Source organism: Nomascus leucogenys, chromosome 18 (assembly GCF_006542625.1).
Source record: "Nomascus leucogenys isolate Asia chromosome 18, Asia_NLE_v1, whole genome shotgun sequence".
Lineage (NCBI taxonomy): Eukaryota > Metazoa > Chordata > Mammalia > Primates > Hylobatidae > Nomascus > Nomascus leucogenys.
In genome coordinates, this window is record NC_044398.1 from 43,467,955 (window position 1) to 43,492,579 (window position 24,625).

The following is a 24,625-nucleotide window of genomic DNA, read 5'->3' on the forward strand; positions in this document are numbered from 1 at the left end:
ATGAGGAACAGGATATTAACCCATTGTCAACAAATATTAACTTCAAACAGAAAAACAGTATCATGGCAGTAGAGAAATCTGGCAGATACCAACTAAACCAACTGTTTGATGTTATCAGCAATATTAGAACAAACTGACATCAGGTTGCTCCTAATATGTTGCACTGAGAAAAATAAAAATCACTTTTTTGTTATCCTTGCATAAAAATGCAAGAACTGGATCTAACCATGAGGAAATTTCGGACAAATAAAAAGTGAGGGACATTCTAAAAAAAAAACTGATCTGTACTCTTCCAAAAGATCAATGTCAAGAATGACAATGAGAGGTTAACAAAGTACTCCAGATTAAAGAAGACTAAAGAAATATGATAATTTCATGGCGATTCAGGACTGGATACTGGACATGGAAAACAAAAGGGCAATAAAGGACATTATAGGTACAACTGTTGAAACTGCACTATGAATTAGATAACGACACCATACCAATTGTTAAATTTCTTGACTGCTAATTTTACTGTGGTTATGCAAGAGAATACCCTGGCTCTTCTAAATACATGTTGAAGTATTCTTAGGACCTATACAACTTAAACTCAAATGAATCACAAAAAATGCATTCATATATACGCATATAAAGAAAGGGAGAAAGAGTGATAAAGCTAACGAGGTAAAACACAAACAACTGGTGAATCTTAGTAAATTATATGTAGTAATTCCCTATACTCTTTGTGTATTTTTTCTGTAAGTTACACATGAAGCAAAAGACATAACTGGAAAACTAGGTAAGCTTTTTTTTTTTTTTTTACAAAAATGACAGACAAAAAGCCACTACCCTTCATATATAAACAAGCTATATAAAGCAAATTTCTTTTAAAAAAGCACTATAACACCTCCAAAAGATTAATAGGAAAAGGACATGTACAGCCAATTGCACAAAAGAAGCTAATGAACTTTTAAAGGAAAACAAAAACAAAAAGTCAATGAAAGATGAGATGTTTTCCACCTGTTAAATCGGTAATTTTCTTTTTAGAAAACATCAACATTGGCAAGGATGCCCTAAAATGGCCACTCAACACCTTGCTAGTGGAAGCATTAATTAGAATCTTTTAGGAAAGCAGTTAAGCAATATGAATCAAGAGCCTTAAAAATATCCACACCAGGCCAGGCGCGGTGGCTCACGCCTATAATGCCAGCACTTTGGGAGGCAGAGGCGAGTGGATTACCTGAGGTCAGGAGTTCAAGACCAGCCTGGCCAACATGGTGAAACCCTGTCTCTACTAAAAATACAAAAGTTAGCCAGGTGCGGTGGCAGGCATTGTAATCCCAGCTACTTGGGAGGCTGAGACAGGAGAATTGCTTGAACTCGGGAGGCGGAGGTTGCAGTGAGCCGAGATCACACCACTGCACTCCAGCCTGAAAGACTCCGTCTCCAAAAAAAAAATCCACACTATTCTAGTTCATGACACTATCTGAAAGAAATAATCTAAACTGTGGACTAAAATTTATGCTGAAGATATTCATCAAATGATAACTATAACAGCAAAATTCTTAAAATAATCCACATTAAACAATAAATAGGGAAATCGTTAAGTAAACCACTTAGGATATAACCACAAAATGCAATAGGCAGTCATTAAAAGTTATTTAAAATCAGGAAATGTGACGTAATAAATGTTAAGAGAATAAAGTTTACAAAATGGGCAGTTAGGATGATCTTAAGTAAAAAAAAAAAATTCATAAAGCTCAGAACAGACATATTATAAACAGTGAGTGTTTGAAAATGAAAATAAGTAGGCAATGTGAACACCTGTCCCAGTCTCCAGTTTATGAGCTCTCACCCCTCACCACCTGTGAACTACCACTGCTTACATGATGGTGCCTGTCTCACTCCCTGTGCACTCCAAGTATTTCTTGAGGACATGGCACCATACCTGGCTGCATTCAGTAAACATTTGCTGCTTCAAATTTACAAACTCTCCCACCTCATTTCATACATGTAAAAAATGTATCTAGCTATTTAAATCCCCTGAAAACTGAAACTATATTGAATATGAAGTTCGTCAAGAACCGGTTTCACTTTTCTTTGCTTCTTTCAAATAAAAACATTAAGGAGGAAACATGCTTAGAGCTTTCTTTCGTTAACAACAGACTCCAAGGCAGGCTTGAGACAATATAAAGATACCACATACCTGATTAGTATTGTGCACTAGGACCATGGGTGGTATTGTCAGTTTATTTTCATGTCAAAGATCATTTGCTTTAGCAATCTAATCTTAGCTACCGCAAAAAAAACACACCCATCTATCTGTGTGCTGCCAGAGCTCAGCCACTACCCAGGGCCACACCTGACTCCAGCTCTGCCCTATTCCCCACTGATTCCACCTTCTACTTGGCAACTTTCTGCCTAATTAGCTGAGCAGAGCATAGTCAGGTGAGAGGAGGCTGTGAGCAAGGCTGGGAACATGGAGAAACCAGACAAGAGTAGGAAGACCTTAACCGTGGCAGAGGACCAGCTGAGTGGCATTCGTAAGTCTGTGGTTCTCAATAGGGGCAGTTTATCACCCCAGGGGATTTTGCCAGTGACTTGGAGATATTTTTAGTTGCCACAACTGTGGGGGTGCTAATGGCACCTAGTAGGAAGAGGCCAGGGATGCTAATGAACATCCTACAATACACAGAACAATACAAAGAACATAATTCTTTGTTGTTCCCCACAACAAAGAATTATCCAACCCCAACTGTCAGCAGAGCTAAGGTCAAGACATCCTACCACAGACTGATGCATCCACTAGTACAGTGGAGTCCACTGCACGGTACAGTTCAGCAGGAACAAAACACCCAGTGGTTACAGGAGACCTGAGGTAGTTCAGGAAATGTAAACACACACATTACCTCCCCTCACTCAGATGCTAAGGGGATCAAAATTCTACCTCAAGAATTGAGAATGAGGGCATTGTAATTAATTAATTAAATAAAACTAGTAAGAATGCTTTTTCCCCAAGGGCTTGCTCCTGTAAATATCTTATATTTCTTCAAAGACTGCTTCACAGCAGAAACTGTAAGAAGATAATACTATCAAAATTGCCCAGACTGGTAAACGTCTCCAGAAAACTTGGCAACACACCCACATAATCAATGACAAATTTAATTTAGCTGTGTATCTCAACAGGCCCTTCCTATTAGGTGCCATTAGCACCCCCACAGTTGTGGCAACTAAAAACTCAAATTCAAAGTTCCCAGCTTAGTTTAAGGGGAAAATGTCAAGCTTTCAACGATCACTCAAAAAGAAGAAAAGGGCTGCTTTCCCAGATGAATCATCAAGAACTACACAAGATTTAGAGTAACATTTTCAAAACTGAGAACAGTACTTAAGCACTTCAACCAAAAAAAAAAAAAAATGCAGATTTTTAAAAAAGTATATGAATCATCATTATTATAATTTGGTTAATGACCAACGAGTCACGCCACAATATGTTTTTTAAAATTATTTTAACAACCTTATCGTGCCATAATGTCCACCTATGGGAGGCCAAAAGGTTAGAGAAGTCATCAGGTACTATCCCTGGCTGGCTGGGACTTAAATAACTTCAACCTGTCTCTAAAGCATCATTTTGCCTATCTACCTTGACCTCTGTCCTTTCAGTGTTAGGAAATACCCACCACTAAGGTGGCCCACTTTAATGTTAGACAGGAATTAACTGTTAGGAGTGTGTCCATTATGCTGAATCAAGAGCACCTCCCGTTCAACTACAGGTATTAGTATTGAATTACATGAAACGAGCCTAATTATTCTCTATACAGCAGCCCTTCAAGTTTCCATATTATCTTGTCTTTCTCATCCAAGCCTTTTTCTTCTCCAAGTTGTAAAATGCACTCCCCCCACAAGCTGTTACAGTTAGCTATTTGCGATACAATTAAGATTAAACAGGAGACCAAAAAAACCAGAATGGCAGAACTGAAAGGAATCAGAGACCAGCCAGTTCAAACCCAATTCCATTTTTATAAATGAGTAAACAAGGCAGAGAGAGGTGAGGCAAGGCTGCTTGCCGGAGGTCACGCTATTCAGAAAAGTCAGGAGCAGAATTCAAGTTTCCTAACTTTTTTGCCCCTCAGAACTGTACCAAGTTGTACAGATGCTGTGTGAAAGGACTGACAGTTTTTGTTTTATGAAAATATAAAGACTGAGAGAAAAGATGATTCATCTACCAAGAATCTGCATTAAAAAGTGATGCAGTTGAAAAAAACTAGGTAATTTAACTTAAAAAATACATAAGAAAGGAAATGTAGTCATAGACTACTACCTGGCTTTGCAGATGAATAGTTAAGTTGTCACTAACTAAATATTTCTTATTGATTTCACTAAAAATAGGGATGTAACCATAGTCAGAGAGTGGGAAATGGTAAATGAGGAGTTTAAGATGTCCAAATCCTCACCTATCAAAATAGGAAGGCAATGCATAATATTTGAAGTGGATAAATAAATAACAGTGGAATAAACATGTTTAGAAATATTAAAAGTAGGTATTATAACAAGAAAACAGTTTGCCTCTATTTTTCATTGCAAGACTTTATGCTCGCTATTTTTAAACAATGTCCAAGTGTTATTTTGATAAAAATTTCAACGTTAATTTTAAGACACAGAAAAATAAGAGATTGGTAATAGATAATGTTGTAGGCAAGTGAATAGGTGAAAGAACACCAAAACACCATTAGTGGGAGTACAGACTGAAATAAAAATGGGACAACCAATTGCCACTATCCAATTTAAATCCCCTTTCACCAGGCAATTCCACTTCTAGGGCTCCAGACTAAGAATACACCCATAAATGTTCAAAGATATATATATGAGAATGATCACTGTGACACCATTTTAAAAGATACAAATCAGAGCACACTAAATATCCACTAACAGGGGAAGGGTTGAATAATTCATGAATATATGTAAACGTATATTCTTCACTCATCCCACAAATATTTATTGATTGCTAGGTACTAAGTATAGAATAGTAAACAAAACTTAACCTGCAAAGGAATACTACATAATTATTAAAAGAATGTGGATCTGTATGTATTGATCTAGGTGAAAAAGTATATTTCAAAATATTGTATGTAGTATGATGCTACTTTTATTAAAATACCCAGTATAACTAGATAAGACTTTTTCTTTACGTAGAGTATTTGAATTTTTTAGCATTGTGACATTACCTGTGTAGCTCTTTTAAAGACAATAAAGACATATGCTTGTCAGATTGGATAAAAGCAGTAACAAAAGAACGCAAAAAAGAATGGAGGGAAGGTGATGGCACGCGCCTGTAATCCCAGCTACTCTGGAGGCTGAGGCAGAGAATTGCTTAAACCTGGAGGGGCGGAGGTTGCAGTGAGCCAAGATCGCGCCACTGCACTCCAGCCTGGGCGACAGAGCGAGACTCCGTTTCCAAAAAAAAAAAAAAGGAGGAAAGGAAAGAATCTACTTTTTCTAAGTCTCTCCATATAGTAAAACAGGGAAGATGCACATGATTTTCACTTCTAGATTTTACCAACATATATACAATCATATATATACGTATATATATATATACGTGAAAGAAACTCTCTCACACATTCACAAGAACTAAGGAACAATCTAAATTTTCATCAATGAAAGAATGAACAAATTGTGATCTATTCATACAATAAAACATCATACAGTAGTTATTAAAACTCAAACCACAAAAGCACAAATCTGAGGGAAAATCTCACGTTAGAGAATACATACAGAATAAAATTATTTATGTAAAACTTTTTAAAAAGTGACAAAATAAAACTATCTTTACTTATGGATAAATATGGACCTATAGATTAAAAACACCATGAGATACCACTTCTCAGCCTAAATATCTGACACTATTAAGTGACAATATTAAGGACATGAAACAAGAACTCCAATGTCTGCTAAGGTAAATGCATACTGGTACCACCACTATAGAAAACAACATATTATATAGAGTGGTAGTCAGAAATCTAAAGATAGTCCCCCAAGATTCCTGCCCCTGGTTATTCAAACACTAATTTGAGTATAGCTGTGAAAGGACCATGGAGATAAAATAGAAAGAGTAATCTAGATTATCCCAGTGGACCCAATCAAATCATATGGGCCCTTAAAAGCAGAGAATGGTCTCCATCTAGAGAAGGAAAAAAATATGAGTCAGAGAGATTCAAAGCATGAGAGAGATTCAACCTCCTATTGCCAGCTTTGAAGATGAAGAAAGAAAGAGGGTCACAAGGCAAGAAATGTATGGCCTGTAGAAGCTGAGAATGACCACCAGCTGACATCCAGCAAGGACACATGGACCTCAGTCCTACAACCATATGAACTGAATTCTACCAACAACCCAAATAAGCGTGGGAGTTGATTTATCTCCAGAGCCTCCAGAAAAGAATGCAGTCCTACTGACAACTTGCTTTCTGCCTCGTAAGACCCAGAGCAGATAACCCAGCCAAGCCTACTGCACTTCTGACAATGAGATTTTAAAATGTGTGTTGTTTTAAGCCTCTAAGTTTGTGGTAATTAGTTACACAGCAACAGAAAACTACTACTTCTAGAAAAGTTGAAGAAATGTATTATCCTACAACCCAGCAGCTATACACCTGACCATACACAAAGAGAAACTCTTGCCCAAGAGCACAAAAAGACATGCACAATGTTCACATCACCATTGCTCATGATAGAAAAAAAAATGGATAATCCAGTCATTCATCAGTACTACAAAGGACAAATTGTGGCATATTCATAATGTAACACAGTAAGACAAGGAGACACCAATGAACTACGGCCATACAAAAATATGAATGAGTCTCAAATCTCATATGGAATAAAAAAGCAAATGAAAGAAGTTTACCCACAATACAATTCTAGTTATAAAGTTCAACAGCATGCAGGGCAAAACAACACAGCTTAGAGATACAAATGTGGTAAAACTATAGCAATGAAATAATAAAAACAAAATTCAGGGTAGCAATTATGTCTCTGGGAACATAACAGAATGGGATCAGAGAAGAGAGACCAAGGGCATCAAAAGTAATGTAGATTGTTCCTAACTGGTGATTACAGAATAACAGCACTTACATTCTATACATAATTTATAAATATTGTAATATCTACTCAATATTTGAAAACTGAAAACATCTAGATAATCAAACTTCTACATAACAAAAAAAAACTTTTTTCTTTTCTTTTGCAAAGATGTGTTTGTTGAAAGGAATAATTCAAATGATATAAAAAGTCCAATCTTTTTTTAATCACCTAAAATTCTCACCACCTGGACATAATTAGTAACAATTTGCTTAACATCCTCCTAGGCGTTTCCTATGAGTAGACATACATTTAAATATTTTACATAAAATCTCAGTATATATACACATAGGTATATGTTCAGTCTATAAATGCTTTTTAGGCCCTTTTTAAAAACAACTGTATTAAGACATAATTTACATAAAATGCACTCAAGTATAATGTGAAGTTCTGACAAAAGTGTATAAAAAGTGTATATGTAGTATAACCACCACCCAAAACACAGAGTAATTCCATCACCACAGAAAGTTCTCTTTTACTTCTCTGCAGTCAATCCCCATCCCTACCTATAACCTCAGGCAACTACTAATCTGCTCTCTTAACTTTTTGGTGGTTCTAGAATTACACGTGAATCAAATCCTACAGAATGTAGTGTTTTGTCTGGCTTCTTTTGCTCAGCATAATGTTTTTAATTTCATATAGTGACACGGTGCACTTTTTTCTCCTGAGTAATATTCCATTGCAGACTTGTTGAAAGATTATACTGTTTCCGGTGTTAAGCACTGAGTATTGCTGTACATGTCATTTGTGAATTTAAGGTTTTATTTTACACCCAGGGGTGTAACGTCTAGGTCATACAGTAAGTGCATGTTTAAGTTAATAGGAAACTGTCAAACAGTTTTCCAAAGTGCCTGTACACTCCTATCAGCAATTTATGTAAAATTCTGATTGCTCTACATCCTCACCAACACTTGGTATTGTTAGTCTTTTTCATTTTGACCATTCTTGTAGGCAAAAAGTTGCTCATAATTATAATTTCCTTTAATAACTACATATATTGAGAATTTTTAATATGTCTACTAGAATTTCAAATACCTTATTTTGTGAAGTTGCTCCACAAATTTTTTTTTACCGATTTTGCAATTTGAGTTCTCTAGCTTCTTATTAATTTACTGAAGTTCTTTATATATGCTGGATAAAAGTCTCTTGTCAGATATATAAATTGCCAACATTTGCTCCCAATCTATAGTATACTGTTTCTTTTCCTTAACATCTCCTAAAGTGCATATGTTTTAATTTTATTAAGTCCAATTTAACATTTTTTAAATGTTGTAGTTAGTGCTTTTTGTACCACATATAAGACTAAATGCTTTCTCCCTCAAATTGACAACAAAACATGGACGTCTGCTCTCACTACTTCTATCATAATATTGGACTTGAGGTCCTCACCAGTGTAGCAAGGCAAGAAAAAGAAATAGAAAGCACATGATTGGAAGTGAAGATGTAAAACTGTCTTTATTCAATGACTGTATGTGGAGAAAATCCAACCAAAAGACTACCAGAACTAGTAAGTGGATTTAGAAAGGCTACAAGACACAAAGACAATATACAAAAATCAGCTGTATTTTTACACATTAGCAAGGAATACCTGAGAAATGATTTTTTAATCCCATTTACAATGGCATTAAAAATGTAAGATATTAAGGTATAAATTCAACAAAATATGCATAGGACCTGTACACTGCAAAACTAAAAAACATGTTGCAAGAAATTAAAGAACTAAATAAATGGAGAGCTATACCATGTTCATGTACTGGAAGGTTTGATGACATTAAAATAGCAATTCTCCACAAACTGATCTATAGAATCAAGACAATCCCAATTGAAACCACAAGTTGTTTTCTTTTTTAAAAAAAACTAACAAGCTGATTTTAAAATACTTTTGAAAACACAAAGGACCTATAATACCCAGAAAATTTTTGAAAATAAGGAACAAAGTTGGAGGATTTACACTAACCAATTTCAAACCTCACATAAACTTACAGAAATAAAGATAATAGGCCGGGCGCGGTGGCTCACGCTTGTAATCCCAGCACTTTGGGAGGCCGAGGCGGGCGGATCACGAGGTCAGGAGATCGAGACCACGGTGAAACCCCGTCTCTACTAAAAATACAAAAAATTAGCCAGGCGTGGTGGCGGGCGCCTGTAGTCCCAGCTACTCGGAGAGGCTGAGGCAGGAGAATGGCGTGAACCCGGGAGGCGGAGCTTGCAGTGAGCCGAGATCACGCCACTGCACTCCAGCCTGGGTGAAAGAGCGAGACTCCGTCTCAAAAAAAAAAAAAAAAGAAATAAAGATAATATGGTACCGACATAACAACAGACAGCAAAAGCAACAGGAGAGAGTCCAAAAGCAGATCCACACATACATCACCAGTTGACTTTCAACAAAAATGCCAAGAGAACTCAATGGGCAAAGGATAGAGAAAGAGGAAGAAACTCAATAGGGAAAGAATTACCTTTTCAACAAATGATATTAACAAATATATTAGACCAGCTAGCTTGAGCCCAAGGCCTCCTCGGACAAAAAATAAAATTAAAATTAAAAAGTTGTGTATTCATAAAGGAAAATAAAGAACCTAGACCCATAGCTCATACCAAATACCCTATCAACTCCTAAAAATTGATCATGAACCTTAATATTGGAGCTATAAAACCTCTAGAATAAAACATAGGAGAAAATTCAGTAGCCTTTTTTTCACACAACATTTCAGCTATCCTTACATGCTAATAAATACATTTTTTTCATTTTGTCAAAAGTAAAAAAAAAAAATCCTTACAAACTGTGAAAACATGTCTTCATTTCTTAAATGAAATTTCAAAACACCTTCCTTATCCATATAGTCATACAACATTTCTTCAACTGAAGAACAGAAATATTCAAGGGAAAAGAACAAAAATCTTTTTAACCTCCTTTCACATAGTTCCTACAAGAACAGGTTGGCTTCTATGAGACGGCAGTTTTGCCTCAATGATTCTTTTTTGAGTGCCTTTGCTGAAGTCATAAATAAATAAATCTCCCAACATATTAATACCACTTATAAGTTTTAAATATAAAAGTTACCAGAAAGCCATTACAATATGTGAAATGTTATGTACTGCTGTATCATCTTAAAATTGCCTGTTTTGTTTGATAAAGACTTGTATTATACAGAGATTACACATTTTTTAAACTGTAATAAAATAAATTTTAGCCATTTTAAGTATAATTTATCCCCAATAATTTACAGGATATCTCAATAAATGTATCATTGACTATTGGTTAGGAATTGTGGTTAACAAAATAATGAATAAAAGAATTCATTATAGGCCGGGTGCGGTGGCTCACGCCTGTAATCCCAGCACTTTGGGAGGCCAAGGTGGGTGGATCACGAGGTCAAGAGATGGAGACCATCCTGGCTAACACGGTGAAACCCCGCCTCTACTAAAAATACAAAAAATAGCCTGGCACGGTGGCAGGCGCCTGTAGTTCCAGCTACTCAGGAGGCTGAGGCAGGGAGAATAGCATGAACATGGGAGGTGGAGCTTGCAGTGAGCCAAGATCACACCACTGCACTCCAGCCTAGGTGACAGAGCGAGACTGTTTCAAAAAAAAAAAAAAAAAAAAAAAAGAATCCATATTATAATTTAGTACTTTAACCACCATAGTTTTCCAGAAAACTAAAATTTAAAAAATACATATTGCAACACTGCTGCTTATGAGTGATTTACTATCGCACACAAGTTACCCCAAAACTCAGTAGTTTAAAACAATGGACACTTATTACCTCATAGTTACCATAAGCCAGAAACCTAGGCACAGCTTAGCTGGATATTTCTGGGTCAAAGTCTATCATGGGGTTGCAGTCAAGCTGCTGGCCAAGCTGTGGGATCCTCTGAAGGCCTCCAAGTATGAAAAGGATATGGTTCCCATCTCAGTCATATGGCTATAGGCAAGTCTCAGTCCCTACCACCTAGGATTCTCCAGGAGGCATACAACATGGCATCTTTGTTAAAAAAATTTCCTTCTTTCCACTAATAGCTTTTTTGCAGGTGTGCAATTCAATAGTTTTTAGCAAATGCACCGAATTGTACAACCATCACCACAATTTTAGAATATTTTCATCACCCCAAAAAGAAACCCAGTCCTCTTTAGCAGTCAAACCCCCATTTTTCCCCACCCCCTACCCCAACACCAGTTCTAGGCAACCAGTAATCTACTATCTAATTCTATACTTGTATTCTGGACATTCCATATAAATGTAATCACACAATATGTGGCCTTTTGTGACTGTTTCTTTTATCACTTATAATGTTTTCAAGGTTCATCCATTTGTAGCATGAGTCAGTACTTCATTCCTTTTTATTCCTGAATAATAGTCCACTGCATGGATAGACCACATTATTTAAACCATTCATCAGTTGATATATGTTTGAGTTGTTTCAACTTTTTGGCTATTATGGCTACCGCTACTGTGCACATGTACATACAAATTTTTGCATAGATATATGTTTTCATTTCTCTTGGGTATATACCTAGGAGTGGAACTGCTTTATCATCCCTTATCCCAAATTTAGCTATTTCAAGAACTGCCAGACTGTTTCTCAAAGCAGTTGCTCCACTTTACATTCCAACATGTAGATTCCAATTTCTCCACAACATCACCAACACTTATTATTACCTGTCTATTTTATTATACATAGCCATCTTAGTTTACTAAGATGGTCACTTAGACGGTCACTTAGTAACCATCTTAGTTACTTCGTTGGTGTGACATGGTATTTCACTGTGGTTTTGATTTCCATTTACATGGTGGCTAATGATGTAAAACATCTTTTCATGTACTTACCGGCTATTTGTATGTCTTATCTGAAGAAGTGTCTATTCAAATCCTTTGTCCATTTTTTTGAGTTCCTTTTCATGACTGAGGTATAAGAGTTCCTTAAATACTCTGGTTACTTACTCTGGATACTAGACCTTTAATAGATACATGGTTTTCTCATACCAAACACTGGGGAGCATGTAGACAGGATAAAAACAGGAACTCTCACACTGCTTGTAGGACAGTAAAACAGTACAGCTACATTGGAAAGCAATTTGTATTTAGTAAAGTTACTGGTGTACACATCTGACAAACAACAACTCCAATCCTAGATGTATATTCCAGAGAAATTCTTACCTTTGAAGAAAAACATGGATGAAATTTAGTAACTAATTTAAAAAGTTGCAGGAAAAAAATCCACATAGCATGATGCCATTTATATGAAGTTCAAAAATATGCATAAGCAAACAATATTTTGGGGGGGATATACATATATAACGTAAAATAACATTATCAAGACAGCAGGCCAGGCGCAGTGGCTTACACCTGCAATCCCAGCACTTTGGGAGGCTGAGGCAGGCAGATCACTTGAGGTCAGGAGTCTAAGACTGTCAGGCCTGAGCCCAAGCTAAGCCAACATATCCCCTGTGACCTGCACGTATACATCCAGATGGCCTGAAGCAACTGAAGATCCACAAAAGAAGTGAAAATAATCTTAATTGATGACATTCCACCATTGTGATTGGTTTCTGCCCCACCCTAACTGATCAAAGTACTTTGTAATCTCCCCCACCCTTAAGAAGATTCTTTGTAATCTTCCCCACCCTTAAGAAGGTTCTTTGTAATTCTCCCCACCCTTGAGTATGTACTTTGTGAGATCCACCCCTGCCCGCAAAACATTGCTCCTAACTCCACCACCTTATAGGTGTTGAGAAACCTGTAAGAACTAATGATAATCCACCACTCTTTGCTCACTCTCTTTTCGGACTGAGCCCGCCTGTACCCAGGTGAAATAAACAGCCTTGCTGCTCACACAAAGCCTGTTTGGTGGTCTCTTCACACGGACGCCTGAGACACAGACCAGTCTGGCCAACATGGTGAAAACCTGTCTCTATAAAAATACAAAAATTAGTAGGGCATAGTGGCGTGTGCCCATAGTCCCAGCTACTTGGGAGGTTGAGGCAGGAGAATTGCTTCAACCCAGGAGGCAGAGTTGCAATGAGCCAAGATAGCGCCACTGCACTCCATCCAGCCCTGAGTGACAGAGCAAAACTCTGTCTCAAAAAAAAAAAAAGGAAGAAAGAAGAAAGAAGAAAAAGAAGAGGAAGAAGAAGAAGAAAGCAAGCAAAGAAGAAGAAAGCAAGCAAAGAAGAAGAAGAAAGCAAGCAAAGAAATGACAGACACAGAATTCAGCATGTTGGTTACCTTTGAGAGGAAGGAAGAAGTACACAGGAGGTCTCAATGCTATTGGTAATATTCTGTTTTTTTCAGTACATACTCTTATATGTGTGACACATTTAATAAACATTTTTTCAAAGAGCTTCACTGACAACTGAAGGTCTCTCTAATACAGAAAGACACCAGAGCAGTTCAAAGTAAATATAAAGCAGATGAGAGCATCACAGTGAACCAAACACCACACATACACAATATTGTAAAGTATTTTAAATCCAGCAAAGTGTATGCTTTGTAGAACTGAGAAGACAGATTTCCCTGCCCTTATCGGTTTCTTTCCACCGTTCTGTCCACCTCTGTCTTCCTGATCCCACCTTTACCTCTGTGTCCAGAATCCACTTCTACCTCCTCCAGAGATTTTCTCTTCAATGTATCAACCTGAAGGACACCCATCCTTCCTCTCAATTTCCATAGCATTTGTACCTCTTCAAAGCCTTCATCATATTATTCTCAGATTACACGTTTTAACTCCTCTATCAGAAATAAGCACCTGGAGAACTAGAACACCGGTCACATCATCAACCTGGCTCTCCAAACACACCAAATTTTTTGTTGACTATTGATTGAAAAAATGAATTAGAAAATTCAGGCATTTCCAAGTGAGTTAAGAAACTGGTTCTGGCCTAGTTAGAAAGAAAGAAGGAAAGAAAGAAAGCGTTTAAAATTACACTCCTTGAAAAAGAATTCCAAAATTGAAAACCCTTCAATACAGCAAAGACAAAGCTGACAACAGTCAGATAAAATATAAAATGTTTATAGTGTATACAGTGATAATTTTTCCTATTCACAGGGAACAAAACTAGAAGGCATAAGAAGAACTTTCTGATTACTTGGCATCAGAACAGTCCACGGCTTTAGAAAATGTCTTGTAGTCAACCACAAACCTAGGGAACAGGTAGCGTTGTAAAGTGTCTTTTACAGCGGGGGAAAAAGCACATACCATTTCAAGGCTCAAAAAAATGAAGTTACTTTTAGAAATTTCAGCAATATTTTTAACTTGCTTTCAGATATTTTAAACTACTTACCACCAGAAGTATAAACCTAAACATTATGTGATTATAGCAGAAATGGAACTACTACATAAGGGAAAAAGAAACAAACCACAAGTGAATCAACGACATCCCTCAAGAACCAGACGCTACTACTGACAACAATTAGGGTTTCTTGGCTGCTTGAATCAATTCATTCCCCGCTCTGCTTTGAGCTGGCACTAATTTAAAGGAGACAAAAATGTTGGAGCTAAGGCTGCCAGATTTAGCAAATATAAATACAGCAAGCCCAGTTACACTTTAATTTCAGACAAACAATGAATCTTTTTTTAGTACAAGTATGCTCCCACGTAATATTTATAGTAAAAATGTATTTAAAAAATTTTACAAAAATTCACTGTTTATCTGAAATTCATATCAACTAGGCATCCAGTATTTTATCTGGCAAACCTAGCTGGAGCCAAAAGGTAGAATAGTAATCCAATTTCCTCATTTTTCCGCAGAAACTGAGAAACAAAGAAAGGAACTGACTTGCCTAAGCTTAAGCCAAAGATCAGGGAAGTAAGTTGGCTTTGAAAAGAGAAAACCTTTCCACTAGGTCACCTCGGGTACCACTTATAGTACATTCCACTTTCAATTCTTGCTCAACTCACAGAAGCACCAAGCAGACAAGGTGTAAAAGGGTATGGTTTCCCTCTTTTAACATTAAACTTCAAGTTTCAGTACATCTCTTAAAACCCTAGTCTTCAAAATCAATTAGGAAACTATGTGTTACTCTTAAAAAAAAAATCCTGATAATTTTGTCTACACACTACCACCTCATACTGTTTATATTTTCACTCACCATATGAAACAGGACATTCTTTTCTCCTGAACTCAGTTCTCTCAAAATCCAAAATTCTCTTACTCCAGGGTCTCAAGATTTCACACAAGAGCATATTCACATTATTTCACGACTCTCAACGACTTGAGTTCGCATACTCCTTCAGTTTTCATGTTTTTTAGAGTTTTCACGTTTTTCAGGTATGTTCTAACCCATTCGGTTGGCCTCAAGTCTTCCATTCCCATTCTGTATCGGAGCAACTAAATCATCAATGAGGAATGAAGTCTCACTATTACAAACATACACTTACTTCCCCAGGGACTGGGACGCAAGGAAAGATGGAAAGAGAAACGTCTTTATCAGAAATTTCGGGGCCAAAAAGGCCCCGAAGTATGGTATGTGAGGGTTATGCTAGTTGTCTCTCTAATTACATAGCATGCAATCGAACAAAATAAAGAGAAAAATAATAGAAAACTCCACACATGCAAAGAATTCATTTTCCAGATCCCATCAAATTAAAAAATACACAAAACATTTCCTCAACTCCATACAGAGCTCCTCAACCTATGACTTCAGGGGTCCTTAAGGGTAGTTAGCGCGGGGATGGGTGGTGAGAATAGTGATAGTGAGGCAGAAAATGGTTCCATTTTTATTTGTTTTTTCAATTTGGGCTTCCAAATAGGTTTTAAGAAAAAAAGGTTTTGTTGCATTAAAGAAACTTGCATTAAAGAAACATGAAAACGGTAACATAAACCATCATAACCCCCACCCGGTAAGTTTTCTATTAAAAACTTCACCCAGGTGGACAGCAGTCCGAATCGTTTAAGATGAAAACAGATTTAAAGACCAAAGAAAAGTTAGCAATTAAAGGGCAAAATAGCTACCTATGCTTTCCTTCTGGCACCCCGAATGTACGCAGGTCTCTCGAGATCACACGTCAGACGTGGAAGGTCCTCACGGATCACTAGTCCGAGCTTCCATTTTACAGATGTGCAAACTCAGGTCAAAGACGACGGCTGACGAGCCAACGTCTCACGGCTCGTCAGTGAAAGGAATTCACCTGGCACCCGGGACGGCCGGCCTAGAGCCCTCAGCGCTGACTGTTCCTGCGATTCCTGGTTCCGCTTCGCCCGGCCCCAGGGGAAGACGCGAGCACCGGGGCAGAAAGACCCACGGCCCGGAGTCGCGCTGCCTCTCAGCGGGCTCCACGGAGGGCCCGCAGCGCAGTGATGGGTCCTTGGCGGCCGCCCCCGCCCAGCCCAGCCCAGCCCAGCCCAGCCCAGCCCAGCCCACCTGTAGCCGACACGCGGCCGGCAGCCACACCCCCTACCCGGGCCGGGGGCTCGGCCGTCCTTATTGGCGGCCAGCGGCGGCGGCTGCGCGCGGCGTGGGGAACTCCGATACTAGAGGCCGCAGGAGTTACCTCAGGTGGGCTCTGAGCTGGCGGCGAGACCGCCCTGTCCCGCCTCCAGCATAACCGAGACGTGGACGCAGCAGGGCCGCACCTCCGCCAGCGCGTCGCCTGTTTACACCCTACGCCCCTCAGCGGGAGGACGCCGACTGGCAGGTCACGTGACGCGGGCGTCACGTGTCCGGCCGAGTTGGGTGGGGGCGTTGCCCCGGCGACGACAGCGCCCTGGGGGCGGGCTGCAGCGGCTGCCTCGGCGCGGCCCTTCTGTGCTTACACGCCTTCGCTGTGCCCAGGGGAGAACCCACTAGGCTTGGAACCAAAAAGACTTCCCCAGCTCTGCGTTTGTCGTTTAGTGTCTCCTGGCCCTTACTACATGTTATTAATATTAGTGTTTTGGAAGGAAAAGGAAATTTTGTCTGGCAAAAGGATGTTTTACTTGGAGAAGAAGATGGAAAATACTTTCTTACCTGAGGCTATCAAACGGGAGGAAAAGCGAAGGAATAAGTAATAACGGTTTTTGCCTTGACAGATTTTTGTTTGCTTTCGCTCCCTAATCTGGACTGAAAGAGATGCCCACAGCATAGCCTCTCAACCAGAGAAAGCACTTGAAGGAGGTTTATACGACTTCTTACTTTTAAATTGTATTTTAATTTTTATGGGGAATCATCTCTGTGTACATACAGACGTCTAAATATTTGATTCTGCATTCATCTTTTTTTTTTTTTTTTTGAGACGGAGTCTCACTTTGTAGCCCAGGCTGGAGTGCAGTGGTACGATCTCGGCTCACTGCAAGCTCCACCTCCCGGGTTCACGCCATTCTCCTGCCTCAGCCTCCCCAGTAGCTGGGACTACAGGCGCCCGCCACCACGCCCGGCTATTTTTTTGCGTTTTTAGTAGAAACGAGGTTTCACCGTGTTAGCCAGGATGGTCTCAGTCTCCTGACCTCGTGATCCGCCTGCCTCAGCCTGCCAAAGTGCTGGGAATACAGGCATGAGCCACTGCACCCGGCCAGATTCTGCATTCATCTTTTGTCCACATAAAACTCTCATTATTCCTCTGTCACTTTCATCACTGTCTACCAAATCCAATTTTCCCACATCAAACTTCCCAGAAATAGTTTCAACCACTGCCAATTTTATTTCTCCCATAATCATGCATAAAAGATGAATAATTTGTATTTCTTAGTAAATTCATGAGTGAATTATAAGCAAATCCTCTCAAATATTCCATAGTTGTTGTGTTGTCCAGGAGTGATCTATCATATAGCTAATCAATTCCTCCCTACAATTCTGACCACTTTGAATTGTTGGCTAAGTAAAGAGCAGATCGTCAGGTTCAAAACAGTGTGCTCAAGATATCCTCTGGATCAGCAAGGTCAAAACATCTCCATTTCTATAACACACTTAGAATACAGTATTACAAAGAGCAGAAAATGATGAATTTTCTCCATTTGTCTTTTACTGTGGAAAATAGGTTATCAAGGCCAGTTGCCACAACCTGGTTGACTCTACTGCTTCTGGCAGCAGGTGTTCCATGAAGGCAGTACCAATATCTTCCATTGGTATAGCTTATGCCTAGACCAGGCTTGTTGAGCCAAAGGGTTGGTTGACTGATCTATGGATATGGAATCCTGTCATCCTTCTGCAGGAAGCGGCAGAACCTTCGTAGTTCAACAGGGATCTGTGAGCTATGCAGGGCCGATAAGCAGCACTCATGGAGGCAAAGCTAGGGTGAGTCCTGGCACAACCATTACTGTCTAGGCAATTTCCTTAACCTTTCCAAGCCTCTCTTCAGCTATCTGAAAGATATCTACTGAATAGAGTGGTTACGAGACAAAATGAGGTAATGCCTGTATAACACTTTTAAGTGCCCAATACATAGTGTTGGGTAAATATTAACCATATATGGTCTTTGGCGATGGGGTATTAGTATAGGAGATCGGAGTCCTGAGGGAAAGGGAGCTGACAACTTGAACGTGTCCAGGTCCTGGGTCCAGATTCTTGCCACCTGAAGTGCAGTTCAAGAAGGGGTTGCCAGCCAGGCGTGGTGGCTCACGTCTCTAATACTAGCACTTTGGGAGGCCGAGGCAGGCAGATCACCTGAGCTCAGGAGTTCAAGACCAGCCTGGCCAACATGGCCTAGCCAACATGAAACCTCCTCTCTACTAAAAATACAAAAATTAGCCAGGCATGGTGGTGGGCATCTGTAATCCCAGCTACTCGGGAGGCTGAGACATGATAATCGCTTGAACCTGGGAGGCAGATGCTGCAGTGAGCCAAGATCATGCCACTGCACTCCAGCCTAGGTGACAGAGTGAGACTCCATCTCCAAAAAAAAGCAAAAATGGGATTGCTAGCAAGGAAACAAAGCACAATTGGGAAGAAACCGTTGCACACAGAAGTAAGGCAGCCAGTAAGGGAATTGCTCATAGGGCATCAGGTGCTCACTCCAAGAGGCATACTCGCCTCGTGGCAACAGCTTAATTCCAAATCCTCCCTGCCTGTGTTAATGGGGACTTCTGATACACTGCCTTTCCTTAGCCTTAGCCCACATAGGGAAATTACCTACCCTCTCCTAGAGTTTGTGGGACATGAAGAGAGAAGAAAGAATTCAGGCTTGAGCCAAGTGATCAGTGTTATCTCCAGAGCCAGTCACACTGACTCCCCACCAAATGGTTAAATACATCAACCCATCAACCATGTTCTCTAGTTTTTTGTTGTTGTTGTTGTTTGAGACAAGTTTTGCTCTTGTTGCCCGGGCTGGAGTGCAATGATGCGATCTCAGCTCACTGCAACCTCCACCTACCAGGTTCAAGCAATTCTCCTGTCTCAGCCTCCTGAGTAACTGGGGTTACAGGCGCCTGCCACCACGCCCAGCTAATTTTTGGTATGTTTAGTAGAGATGGGGTTTCACCATGTTGGCCAGGCTGGTGTCGAACTCTTGACCTCAGGCGACCCGCCCGCCTTGGCCTCCCCAAGTGCTGGTGTGCCCGGAGTTTGTTCCTTCCAGTGGGTTCTTGGTCTCACTGACTTCAAGAATGAAGCCGCGGACCTCTGCTGTGAGTGCTACAGCTCTTAAAGGTGGCACGGACCCAAAGAGTGAGTAGCAGTAAAATTTATTGTAAAGAGCAAAAGAACAAAGCTTCCACAGTGTGCAAAGGGAGCCGAGCAGGTTGCTTCTGCTGGCTGAGATGGCCAGCTTTTATTCCCTTATTTGTCCCTGCCCACATCCTGATGATTGGTCCATCTTACAGAGTGCTGATTAGTCCATTTTACAGAGTGCTGATTGGTCCATTTTACAGAGTGCTGATTGGTGCATTTACAATCCTTTAGTTAGACATAGCGCTGATTGGTGCGTTTTTACAGAGTGCTGATTGGTGCATTTACAATCCTTTAGCTAGACAGAAAAGTTCTCCAAGTCCCCACTTGACCCAGGAAGTCCAGCTGGCTTCGCCTCTCACTGGGATGACAGGTGTGAGCCACCATGCCCAACCGTGTTCTAGTTCTTTAAAGAGTTTCATTGCAAAAAATAAAATGTGTTGGCCAGGCACGGTTGCTCACGCCTGTAATCCTAGCATTTTGAGAGGCCAAGGCGGGCAGATCACGAGGTCAGGAGATCAAGACCATCCTGGCTAACAAGTGAAACCCCATCTCTACTAAAAATACAGAAAATTAGCCAGGCGTGGTAGCGGGCACCTGTAGTCCCAGCTACTGGGGAGGCTGAGGCAGGAGAATGGCGTGAACCTGGGAGGCGGAGCTTGCAGTGAGCCGAGATCGTGCCACTGCACTCCAGCCTGGGCAACAGAGCAAGACTCCATCTTAAAATAACATTAAAATAAAATAAAATAAAATAAAATAAAATGTGTTATATATGACAAAATATATGGCAAATGTACAGTGCATGGCTCTATAATGCCATCCAATCTAATACAACAGATATACTAGTGTTCCCACTAGAATAGATGAATGTAAGGACTAATGGGGAGCTTGCAAACAAAGGAAGAAACTAGCAATAACCTACTAAAGTGTTGCAAAGCTATGTGGTAGAGCCAACCTTGAATTCACGTTTCCTGGTCCCAAATCTAAATGCCTTTTCCTTTTTTTTTTTTTTTGTTGTTGTTGTTGCCTTGATATAAGACTTTTTCCTTTTTATTAATAACCTTAATAAAGATAGAGTTTCACCAGACTCAAGTTCACCGGACTGGAATTCAGAGGAGAGATATAGAGATATAAATTGAAGATTAGGCAGTGGTATTCAAAAAGCCACATGATTGGATGAGATCACACAGAGAATTATTTTCATATCTTTGACCTCAACCCAAAATACAAAATACATTTTACATATTAACCAAATACATGTATATAATTTAAAAGTTTCCAGAAACAAATTTACCATTCCTACGTGTGATGCATGATTTCTTCTGTTTAAATTTTTCACTCCCAACTCAATTGATTTTTTTAACCCAGTAACAGTTGTGGCCTACAGTTCGAAAATCATTGAAAGTCACCGATCTAGGATGTTCATAAATCCGAATTGCATAATTGCAGCAAAAGAAGAGACTGAAAAGCTAGACATGTGGTACTGTAGAGATAAGAAGGAAATTTAGAAGAAGCAATCAGAGGTAAGAGGAGAACTGGAACAAAGGAGTCCTAATCAAGTGAAGAAAATGTTTCAGGAGACAAGTGCCTAAAGGTGTCATTTGCACTGAGAGGCTGAGTCAGATGAGGATTGACCTCTGAACTGTCAGTGTAGAGATCACTGAGACCTTGGGAACAGAGCAATTAAGATAAAGTGGTAGGGTTAAAAGCCTGATTCTTGAGATAATAGATGGTGACGACAAGTAAATACAATCATTGCTCTCTTGCTGTAAAGGAGAGCAGGGAAATAGGATCATAGCAGGTAAGAGATGCAGGATTGAGGTTTTCTGTTTAAATATTTATACGCTAATACAAATGCTCTAGTAACTGGATGTACAAGAGAGTGACAACTGTAAGAAGGAAAATCTTGAGTAGATTGGAGGAGTCATCCTTAGATAAGGAAAAAACAAGAGAAGGGGAATGGCAGGCCACAGATACAGATAGCTTGGTAGATTTGTTGTTGAACATGAAACTGACCCAATAGTCCCATAGGCAGTTCTTTTGGCCAAACATAGAAAGTGACCCTTCTTTTCTTAAAGCTCGAAACTTAACATTTGTTTTATCTGAGTTCCTTTCTCGGGAAGGACCCCTGGCCTCTCAGAAAGTATCAAAGAATTGAAACTTACCAGCTCACCACATTCAGACAATGAGATGCCAGACCCTTCCTTTTGTTTCCTCACCACTCCCTAGTTCCTGTTTTCTAACACATTGTTACACTTCTTCCCTGCTATATAAACCCCAAATTTTAGTCAGTGAGGGAGATGGATTTGAGACTGACCTCCCATCTCCTTGGCTGCAACACCTGATTAAAGTCTTCTTCCTCAGCAGTGAGCAGCAAGACTTAGCCAGAACTCCTGATGTTTCTGTAACAGATGCATGTGGAATTTCTCTTTGATTGTTGATAGTTAAATAAAATAAAAGCTGAGTGTGAGGAGAGGGAGAGAGGTGCTGGTGGTTTCAGAAAGGAGGAGAGCATGTGGCTATCATCCAGGAGCCTGCTACAGCCCAGCCCAGCCCTAGGATCTCCCACGTAGGTGACTGCTGTATATTTCTCTCAACTTCCATCCTTGCCTCCTTACAGTCTTTTTTTTTCTACACAATCACCAAAGTGACTTTTCAAAACCAAAGTCACGAAGTGACTTTTCAAAACCATGTCAACCCCGATATTTTCCCAATTCAGAATAAAATCCAAAAGTGTTTGGCTCTAAGTCCTGCATGATCTAGCCCCTATTTCCCATCGTCCTCTTACTTGCTTTGCTCTAGCCACCTGGCTTCCTTGCTGTTCCTTAGTTTCCTCAAGAGTAGAACATTTCCTTCCATTTCTGAGAGGTGACAGCATGCACCCTCTCTCGCTCTCTGCGCCTCCTTGGCCTTGGCGCCCATTCTGGCGGCGCTTGAGGAGCCCTTCAGCCCACTGCTGCACTGTGGGAGCCCCTTTCTGGGCTGGCCAAGGCTGGAGCCAGCTCCTTTAGCTTGCAGGGAGGTGTGGAGGGAGAGGCCCAAGCAGGAACCGGGGCTGCGCATGGCCCCTGTGGGCCAGCTAGAGTTCAGGGTGGGCATGGGCTTGATGAGCCCTGCACTGGGAGCAGCCGGCTGGCCCTGCCGCCCGGGCAATGAGGGGCTTAGCACCTGGGCCAGTGGCTGCGGAGGGTGTGCTAGGTCCCCCAGCAGTGCCGGCTCACCGGTGCTGCACTCCATTTCTTGCCAGGCCTTAGCTGCCTCTGCACAGGGCAGGGCTTGGGACCTGCAGCCCGCCATGCCTGAGCCTCCCCCTCCTCCATGGGCTCCTGTGCGGCTGGAGCCTCCCTGACGAGCGCCACCCCCTGCTCTAAGGCACCCAGTCCCATCGACCACCCAAGGGCTCAGGAGTGCGGGCGCACAGCAGGGAACTGGCAGGCAGCTCCACCTGCAGCCTGGGTGCGGGATCCACTGGGTGAAGCCAGCTGGGCTCCTGAGTCTGGTGGGGGCATGGAGAAACTTTATGTCTAGCTCAGGGATTGTAAATACACCAATCGGCACTCTGTATCTAGCTCAAGGTTTGTAAACACACAAATCAGCACCCTGTGTCTAGCTCAGGGTTTGTGAATGCACCAATCCACACTCTCTATCTAGCTACTCTGGTGGGGACTTGGAGAACCTTTGTGTGACACTCTGTATCTAGCTATTCTGGTGGGGACGTGGAGAACCTTTGTGTCTACCTCAGGAATTGTAAACGCACCAATCAGCACCCTGTCAAAACAGACCACTCGGCTCTACCAATCAGCAGGATGTGGGTGGGGCCAGATAAGAGAATAAAAGCAGGCTGCCGGAACCAGCAGTGGCAACCAGCTGGGGTGCCCTTCCACACCGTGGAAGCTTTGATCTTTTGCTCTTTGCAATAAATCTTGCTGCTGCTCACTCTTTGGGTCCACACTGCCTTATGGGCTGTAACACTCACCACGAAGGTCTGCAGCTTCACTCCTGAAGCCAGTGAGACCACGAACCCACTGGGAGGAATGAAAAACTCCAGAGGCACCGCCTTAAGAGCTGTAACACACTGCGAAGGTCCACAGCTTCACTCCTGAGCCAGCGAGACCACGAACCCCACCAGAAGGAAGAAACTCCGGACACGCTGCCTTTAAGAACTGTAACACTCACCGTGAGGGTCCGCGGCTTCATTCTTGAAGTCAGTGAGACCAAGAACCCACCAATTCCAGACACATTTCCTCACTTCCTTTGTAGCTTATTTAAATGTGACTTTCTCAAGGTTGTCTTTGACCATCCTTTGTGAAACCGCACTCCCATCAATGTCGCCTTCCCCTGCTTGGTTTTTGTTATTAGCACTTACTGCCATCTCTGGCAGAGATATTTATGGCACATTAAATATCCATTTGCTACCAGCTCCCTTCATACAACCCTTGCAATTAGGTCAGGCCCTATAAACAACGGGCTGTGAGCAAAAAGGGGCATATACACATCTAGGCAAAAGCACCAAATGCAACCCTCTAGCTCTGTCTTCCCCTGCTGCAGTGATGTAGACCACATGTTGCAGTGGTGAAGCCACAGAGTCGACACAGCCTGAATCACTGAGTCACTGCCTGGGTCAGCTGTCCTGGGAAGTTGCCTGGCTCAGTGAGTTTTCCATGGTGGAAAAATAAACTTTGTTGTGTTAAATCACTGAGCTTTTGGGATTGATTTGTATAATTTGCATAATGTATGATCTGATATGGTCTAAATTGTGTCCCTCCACCCCCAAAATTCATATGTTGAAGTCCTAACTCCCAGATCTCAGAATGTAACTGCATTTTGAGATAGGGTCCTTAAAGAGGAGGTTAAAAAAGGTGATTAGAGTGGGCCCTAATCCAATATAACAGATGTCTTCATAAGAAGAGGTGATTAGGTCAGGTGTGGTGGCTTACACCTGT

The 24,625-nt window shown here is 40.8% G+C and overlaps 1 protein-coding gene across 5 annotated transcripts in view; it reads right to left on the bottom strand.

The window, feature by feature from the left end:
- MARCHF8 (membrane associated ring-CH-type finger 8) overlaps positions 1–16,733 on the bottom strand; it is a 143,070-nt gene extending 126,337 nt beyond the window's left edge. For 2 of the 5 annotated variants that reach the window (XM_030798426.1, XM_030798423.1), the window contains exons 1-2: positions 16,058–16,132; positions 15,195–15,433 (exon numbers count right to left, since the gene is read on the bottom strand). The gene's annotated coding sequence lies outside the window, so the exon portion shown is untranslated. Of the gene's footprint in view, positions 1–15,194; positions 15,434–16,057 lie in introns of all 5 variants that reach the window. The other 3 variants (XM_030798424.1, XM_012502887.1, XM_030798425.1) reach the window with 3 other exon arrangements.
- Between the last annotated feature and the right edge of the window lie 7,892 nt (positions 16,734–24,625).